The sequence below is a fragment of the Aegilops tauschii genome, chromosome 5 (genome assembly GCF_002575655.3).
Source record: "Aegilops tauschii subsp. strangulata cultivar AL8/78 chromosome 5, Aet v6.0, whole genome shotgun sequence".
In the NCBI taxonomy this organism is placed as follows: Eukaryota; Viridiplantae; Streptophyta; class Magnoliopsida; order Poales; family Poaceae; genus Aegilops; species Aegilops tauschii.
The window spans coordinates 532,260,694-532,268,963 of record NC_053039.3 but is presented as its reverse complement, the minus strand read 5'-3'; the positions used below and the strand labels follow the sequence as shown (position 1 = coordinate 532,268,963).

Genomic DNA, 8,270 nt, shown 5'->3' with positions numbered 1-8,270 from the left:
TACATCAAGATAGTGACATCTCAAGAACACGCGAGAGACAGAGAACTTAAACACATAGCTACTGGTACAAACCCTCAGCCCCGAGGGTGGACTACTCCCTCTTCATCGTGGTGGCCGCCGGGATGATGAAGATGGCCACCGGAGATGATTTCCCCCTCCGACAGAGTGCCAGAACGGGGTCTAGATTGGTTTCCGTGGCTACAGAGCCTTGCGGCGGCGGAACTTCTGAACTAGGTTAACCCCGAGGGTTTCTGGAATATTTGTGAATTTATAGGGTAAAGAGGGGGTGCGGGAAGCCACCGAGGTGGGCACCCCCAGGTGTTGCTCTGGCCCATCCTGGGTGTTCTGGTCCATAAATAATCTCCAAAAAGTTTTGCGGTGTTTGGACTCCGTTTGATATTGATTTCCTGCAATGTAAAAAACAAGCAAAAAATAGCAACTGGCACTTGGCACTATGTCAATAGGTTAGTCCCAAAAAATGATATAAAATGACTATAAAATGATTATAAAACATCCAAGGATGATAATATAACAACATGGAACAATCAGAAATTATAGATACGTTGGAGCCGTATGAGTCACCACTATTACTGTTGCTAATCTCACGATAACTCAAATCCCATTCAAATTCAAATTTAAAATAAAGTCAAACTATAAAAAATTTCAAATGTCAAAACTAAAATGTTCTAAATGTGACAAATAATTTATAGTTAATAATGGTGGAGGAACCACATTTTTATAAAATTTTCAAATGCACTAAAATAATTAAAACAGTGGCTTAAACTGTTATTTAAGTGCTTTTTAAATAGTAAAAATATTGAAACTAAATTATTTGAATACCAAACTTTTGGGGGCTATGGTATAATTAGAAATTATGCTAATTTAGGAACTAATTTTATATTTTATAAAACCATAATAAATAGAAAATAGAATAAAAATAAAAAAGGAAAAAGAAAAATATAACAAAAACACAAGAAAGTAAAAAAAAAAAAGGTAAAAGACCCCTCCCGTGGCCAACTGGGCCTCGGCCCAGTCGGTCGGCTCATCCGGCCCCTCTCCCCAGCCGGCCTACACAACACGGCCATCACCCCCAAACCCTAGTCTCTTCCCCATCCCCTTTCCCCCCTCGAGCCCAACGCCCCTCGCCTCTGCGCCGACCCCGACGCCGCCCGACGTCGTGTCCACGACCTCTCCATCGCCGGTCGACCTCACGCCTCACCGACCCTCGATCCCCTGCAACGGGGGTGAGCCGCACCCTCCTCCTCTCCTCTCCCACCCCGGTCACCACGCCCGTCCGCCGCACCGCACCTGCACGAGCTCCGGCAGCGCGCACCGCACCCACCGCCACTGCGGGCCGCGTCCTGGCCGCGGCCCCGCCTCGCCCGGTGAGCCCCTGCCGCTGCTGCTCCTCTTCTGCCCTTTCCCCCGCTCCGGCCTTCCCCCCTCTGTGAACAGAGCCCGCGCCCACCGCATGCCCGGCCCACGCCTCGTCCCCTTGCTCCCGCGCTGCTGCTCGCCGCGGTGGGCGCCGTCGCTGCTGTCTCCTCGCCTATAGCTGGCCCCAGCCGCCCCGCCTCCGTTCACCGTCCGCCCTCCGCTCCTTGCTGCGTGTAAGAGGCGAGAGAGAGAGAGTTTGCGCTGCACACATTGTTCATTGACATTGCCACAATTTATACAAGTACAGTGAGAGGGATTAGCTAACAGAATGGCTAACAACCTGAGCTAAACGAGGAGTAGTGGGTTAGTGGATAAGCTGATCCGTTGGCTACGCTAACAGAACGGCTGCCACGGCGGAGATAATGCGTGCCGTGACAACGGTCAGAGGACTGTTTCAACACCCCCCCCCCCCCCCCCCCCACAGTCGAAGCTTCGCCGTCGGTGATGCAGAGGCTGGACCGGAACTCCGTGAAGACCGTGGTAGACAACCCCTTCGTCATGATGTCGGCAAGTTGCGTGGTGGGGACATGAAGAACTCGGACCTGTCCGAGCGCAACTTTCTCCCGTACAAAATGAATGTCAAGTTCTATGTGCTTTGTCCGCCGATGATGCACCGGATTGGCAGACAAATAGACCGCCGACACATTGTCGCAGTAGACCAGAGTGGCACGATGAACGCTGCAGTGGAGCTCCTCGAGTAGCTGACGCAGCCACGCGCACTCAGCGACGGCGTTGGCCACGGCGCGGTACTCGGCTTCCGCGCTGGAGCGGGAGACCGTCGGCTGGCGTTTCGAGGACCAGGAGACGAGCGAAGGACCGAGGAAGACGCAGTAGCCGGACGTAGATCGTCGGGTGTCGGGGCAGCCCGCCCAGTCCGCGTCGGAGTAGGCGACGATGTCGAGCGAGGTCGAGCGATGCAGAGTGAGCCCGAGCGACGGTGTGCCACGGATGTACCGTAGAATCCGTTTCACAAGACTCCAGTGGACGTCGCGCGGCGCGTGCATATGCAGGCACACCTGTTGGACGGCGTACGTCAGGTCGGGGCGGGTAAGGGTCAGGTACTGGAGCGCGCCCACGATGCTCCGGTAGAAGGCGCCGTCAGGAGCCAAAACGCCGTCCGCTGCGGAGACCTTGGCCTTGGTGTCGACGGGGGTGGAGGCGACCTTGCAGTTCGCCATGCCCGCACGCTCCAGGATCTCCAGCGCGTACATCTTCTGACACAGGAAGAAGCCATCGGGGCGCCGGGAGACCTCCACGCCCAGGAAGTAGCTCAGCGGCCCCAAGTCTTTGAGCGCGAACTCAGCGTGCAGACGACCAATGAGTCGGCGAAGAAGATCACCACTGGACGCCGTAAGGACGATATCGTCGACGTACAAGAGCAGGTACGCCATGTCGCCGGCATGCCTGTACACAAAAAGAGACGCGTCGGACCGTGTGGAGACGAAGCCGAGCTCGACGAGGTAGCCAGCGATCCGTTGATACCACGCGCGCGGCGCCTGTTTGAGGCCGTAGAGCGAACGTGACAGGAGACAGACGTCGTCGGGGTGGGCAGCGTCGACAAAACCTGCCGGCTGTTGGCAGTACACGCGCTCGGCAAGATGCTCATGCAGGAACGCGTTGGAGACGTCAAGCTGGTGTACATCCCACTGGCGCGAGACGGCGAGCTGCAGGACGCACCGGATCGTGCCGGGCTTGACGACGGGCGCGAACGTGTCGGTGAAGTCGACGCCGGCGCGTTGGCGGAAGCCCCGGACGACCCATCTGGCCTTGTACCGCTCGAGGGTGCCGTCGGAGCGAAGCTTACGGCGGAACACCCACCGGCCGCTGATCACGTTGGCGCCCGGTGGGCGGGGCACCAACTCCCAAGTATGGTTGCGCTGGAGCGCCTCGAATTCTTCACGCATGGCCGCGACCCAGAGTGGATCGTGAAGAGCCGCGTGAACTGACGACGGGAGAGCGGTCGAGGACGACGAGGTGGACGCCGCGCAGACGTACTGGTCCGACGGGTACCGGCTGCTGGGCCGATGGACTCCAGCACGGGCGCGAGTGACGACGCGTGACACGCCTGGAGCGGCAGCCGGGGCGCCCAGGCCAGCGGAGCCAGCTGGAGGGGCGGCGCCCAGGCCAGCGGAGCCAGCTGGAGGGGCGGCAGCCGGGGCGCCCAGGCCAGCGGAGCCAGCTGGAGGGGCGGCAGCCGGGGCGCCCAGGCCAGCGGAGCCAGCTGGAGGGGCGGCGGCCGCTACAGCGGAGCTGGCCGCGGGTGACACCATAGCAGGTGCAGCGGCTGCCAGGCCCGCAGAAGGGGCAGCGGGAGACGCAGCAGAGTTGGCCGAGGCTGATGTAGAGCCAGCTTCAGCTGATGTAGCAGTAGTAGCGCCCGACGCGGGCGAGCCAGCAGGCGGGCGCGACGAAGCCGGAGAGCGCCGGAGAGCCGGCGGCTGGCGGTGAAGACGCGCCAAGCGGGGCCGGCGAGGCTCGTGAGTGTCCAGAGGGACCACGACGCGGGCCGGCGATGAGACCGGCGGGGAAGATGGCGGTGCGGCAACCTGCTTAAACGGGAACACGAGCTCGTCAAAATAAACATGCCGGGATATGATCACGCGGTTGGACTCCGGATCGTAACAGCGGTACCCCTTTGTGTTTGCGGGATATCCGAGGAAGATACATGGAAGAGACCGCGGGGCGAGCTTGTGAGGAGCGGTGGCCAGGACATTGGGGTAGCAGCGACACCCGAAGACGCGGAGATCGGCAAAGGAGGGTGGGTGGCCAAAAAGAAGATGGTAGGGGGGGAAATTACCACGGGGACGACACGGGCGCATGTTGAGAAGGCGCGTGGACGTGGCGAGGGCCTCGGCCCAGAACCGTGGAGGGGCGCCGGCATGGAGAAGCAGAGCACGGACACCGTCGTTGAGCGTGCGGAGCACGCACTCGGCGCGCCCGTTCTGCTGCGACGTGTACGGGCAAGTGAGACCTAGGATGGAGCCGTGCGCGGCGAGCAGCGTGTGGACGCCCTGGTTGTCAAATTCCCTGCCGTTATCTGTTTGAAGCCCGAGGATGGAGTGACGAAACTGAGTACGCACAAAGGCAAAAAACGAGGTGAGCACGGTGAGCACGTCAGATTTACGGCGGAGAGGGAAAGTCCAGACGAAGTGAGAAAAATCATCAAGCAACACCAAGTAATACTCAAAACCAGAATTGCTCTTTATTGGAGATGTCCAGACGTCACAATGGAGTAGTTCAAAAGGGAAACTAGAAACTGAAAAAGATTCAGAGAACGGGAGGCGCGTGTGTTTGCCAAGCCGACAGGCGGAACATGAGTGTTTCTCTGTTTTATTACAACTGAAAGGGAAGCTACGAAGAAGCTGCTGCATAGCTGAAACGCCGGGGTGCCCAAGGCGTGCATGCCACAGGTCGAGACCGATGGAGAGCGCAACCGGAGCGGGGGCAGCAGGCGACGCCCGGAGCGGGTACAGGTCGTCCGGGCTATTACATCGGAGCAGCACCGTCTTGGTCTGCAGGTCCTTGACAGAGAAACCAAAGGCGTCAAATTCAACTGTAACAGAGTTCTGGCGAGTGAGAGCACGAACAGAAACTAAATTGGTAATGAGATGTGGTGAGACAAGAACATCATATAAGCGAACAGGAGCACCAGAGGAAGGGAGGGAGAGGCCACCACGGTGGGTGATGGGGAGAGAAGAGCCGTCACCGACGATGATGCGGGTGGAGGTGGGAAAGGGACGGGAGTGAGAGAGGATACCAGGGTGCGACGCCATATGAGAGGAGGCCCCGGTGTCCATGGTGGAGGTGGGAAAGGGACGGGAGTGAGAGAGGATACAAGGGTGCGACGCCATATGAGAGGAGGCCCCGGTGTCCATGAACCAGTCGCCGTTCCCGGGGTAGGCGCTCGGCGGCGGGGCCTGCTGAAGTGCAGCGAGGAGGGCGGGGTCGTAGGTGGACGAAGAAGCGCCCGTCCAGGAGGAGTGTGACGCCCGGATAATCAAGCTACAGTAAAACTCTGCTAATGATGCCACGTCACCTCCCTTACTGTTTCTAATCCTTCGTTAGTCCAAAACCGATTCAAAAATCAATTCGAAATAAGGCAAACGATAATAGTTTTCAAACATTAAAACTAAAATGTTCAAATTGGAACAAATAAATCCTAAGTAATAATGGAGGAGAAACCACACTTTTATAAAATGTGTAAATACTCTAAAATGAGCAAAACAGCAGCTAAAACCAATAATTAAATGCTTTTTATAATATATAAAATATTAAACTAATTTGTTTGGGAGCCCAAGTTATTGTGACAATAGAATAAGTAGTGACACTATTTTAGGAACTAATTTAGCATTTTATAAAACTATAGTAAATAGAAAGTGAGATAAAACAGTAAAAAGGAAATAGATAAAAAAAACCAAACCAATAAAAAAAAAGACCCCCGGGCCAACCGACCCAACAGGTCGGCCCAGTCAGCCACCAGGCCAGCCCACCCCGTTGCCTTATCCCCTCACCCCCGCAACCCTACTCCCTCGCTCCTCCCCCCCCCCCGACGCGATCTGGATCGGGGCGCCTTGCCCCTGTGCCCACCGCCGGCGCCCCGTCGCCCCTGTCCCCCGTCTCCGACCACCGCCGCCTGAGGCCCCGACGTCGGCGCCGCTCCCCTCCCCTGTCGCCCGCCTCGCAGGACGCCGTGCTCGCCGCCCCGAGCGCCCTACGCCGTTGCCGACCACCACCCCGTCACCGGAGCACCACCACCGTCACTCCGACTTGCCGGACCCCGTCATCGTCGCCGCTCCTTCCTCGGCTCCACCTCGCCGGAACGCCTCCCCGTCCTCCTCCCCGCGCACGTTGCCTGTACACTACATTCGTCGTGAGCCGCCACCTCCCTCCTCCTCCCTCTCCTCCTCTGTACGTGTGCGCGTCCGCCGTCATCGCGCTCCCCGTGCGGGCTCCCGCTGCCCCATCCGCCGACCACCCCTTCCCCTGCCCGTCACCCACCTCCGGCCAACCCGCCGCCCGCGCCTTGCCTCCCTCCCGTGTGCCTGCTGCTGCTACTGCCTCGCGCCAGGCCCAGTCCCCCTTCCACTGCCGACGACGTCTGCGTGCGCGCCTCGCCGCGCCCGCCGGAGACCGCCCTTGCCTGCACGCCTCCTCGCCCACGCTCACCCCCTACGCATGTGGCCGCGCCCCCAGTCGCCCGCCTCAGCCGGCGGCGCCCACCTCCGCCCGGGCCTGCTCGCGCCCCCTGTGCCGAGCCTTCCCACGGCCAACACCATGGCCGCCGGCGTCGTACTCTACGAGTACGTACGTACGGGCACAGCCACACCAGAGGCCGATTTGGGCCACTGGCACATGGGCCCGACCCCCCTGTTAATTAGGGAGGCCCTAATTAGTTTAGCCCCAAACCCCCTAATTAAGCTAAGTAAACTTAGTCAAAAACTTGTTAATTAAAATGAGTCAATGACAATTGGGACCCACATACGCTGTTCACATTGGACTAGTCAAAATATTGACTGGGTCAACCCAGCCCCTGGCCCCACATGTCATACAGATGCACACATTGCTGGGTACACTCCTGTGTACCCATAGCAATTTGTCTTTTTATTATTTCGAATTAAATTAAATGCAGAAATCCCAGGATTTGTTTAAATCTTTGAAAAATCATAGAAAATAAACCGTAACTCGGATGAAAAAGTTTTATACATGAAAGTTGCTCAGAACGACGAGACGAATCCGGATACGCAGTCCGTTCGTCCACCACACCTCCCTAACCTATCGAACTCGCAACTTTCCCCCTCCGGTCCGTCTGTCCGAAAATGCGAAACATCGGGAATACTTTCCCGGATGTTTCCCCCCTTCACCGGTATCACCTCATACCGCGTTAGAACACGTCTAGCTCTGCCTGTTGTCTTGTTATGCACTTGCTTGCTATGTATTTATTGTTTCTCCCCCCTCTTCTCTTCGGTAGACCCCGTGACGATGCTGATGCCCCTGTGGTCGACTACGTCACCGATGACCCCTCCTTCTTGTCTGAGCAACCAGGCAAGCCCCCCCCCTTGATCACCAGATATCGCCTATTCTTCTCTATACTGCTTGCATTAGAGTAGTGTAGCATGTTACTGCTTTCCGTTAATCCTATCCTGATGCATAGCCTGTCATTGATGCTACAGTTGTTACCTTTACCTGCAATCCTACATGCTTAGTATAGGATGCTAGTGTTCCATCAGTGGCCCTACACTCTTGTCCGTCTGCCATGCTATACTACTGGGCCGTGATAACTTCGCGAGGTGATCACGGGTATATTCTATATGCATTATATACATGACACATGTGGTGACTAAAGTCGGGTCGACTCGCGGAGTACCCGCAAGTGATTCTGGTGAGGGGGTTGAAAGGACAGGTGGCTCCATCCCGGTAGAGGTGGGCCTGGGTTCCTGACGGCTCCCGACTGTTACTTTATGGCGGAGCGACAGGGCAGGTTGAGACCACCTAGGAGAGAGGTGGGCCTGGCCCTGGTCGGCGTTCGCAGATACTTAACACGCTTAACGAGATCTGGGTATTTAATCTGAGTCTGGCCATTTGGTCTATACGCACTAACCATCTACGCGGGAGTAGTTATGGGTATCCCGACGTCGTGGTATCAGCCGAAGCTCTTTTGACGTCAGCGACTGAGTGGCGCGCGCCGCATTGGACCGTAAGCTCGCGCTTGTATTAAGGGGGCTAGGTCTGCTTCCGGCCGCGTACGCAACGTGCAGGTGTGCATAGGGCGATGGGCCCAGACCCCTGCGCGCATAGGTTTAGACCGGCGTGCTGACCTCTCTGTTGAGCCTAGG

At 57.2% G+C, this 8,270-nt stretch overlaps 1 long non-coding RNA gene across 1 annotated transcript; it reads right to left on the bottom strand.

Annotated features, from left to right (window-relative positions):
* Positions 1-4,617: 4,617 nt before the first annotated feature.
* Positions 4,618-5,233, bottom strand: LOC120964145 (uncharacterized). The gene is made up of 2 exons (XR_005755793.2): positions 5,195-5,233; positions 4,618-4,958 (listed from the first exon to the last, which is right to left on the bottom strand). It is a non-coding gene; the product is annotated as an uncharacterized lncRNA (long non-coding RNA).
* Between the last annotated feature and the right edge of the window lie 3,037 nt (positions 5,234-8,270).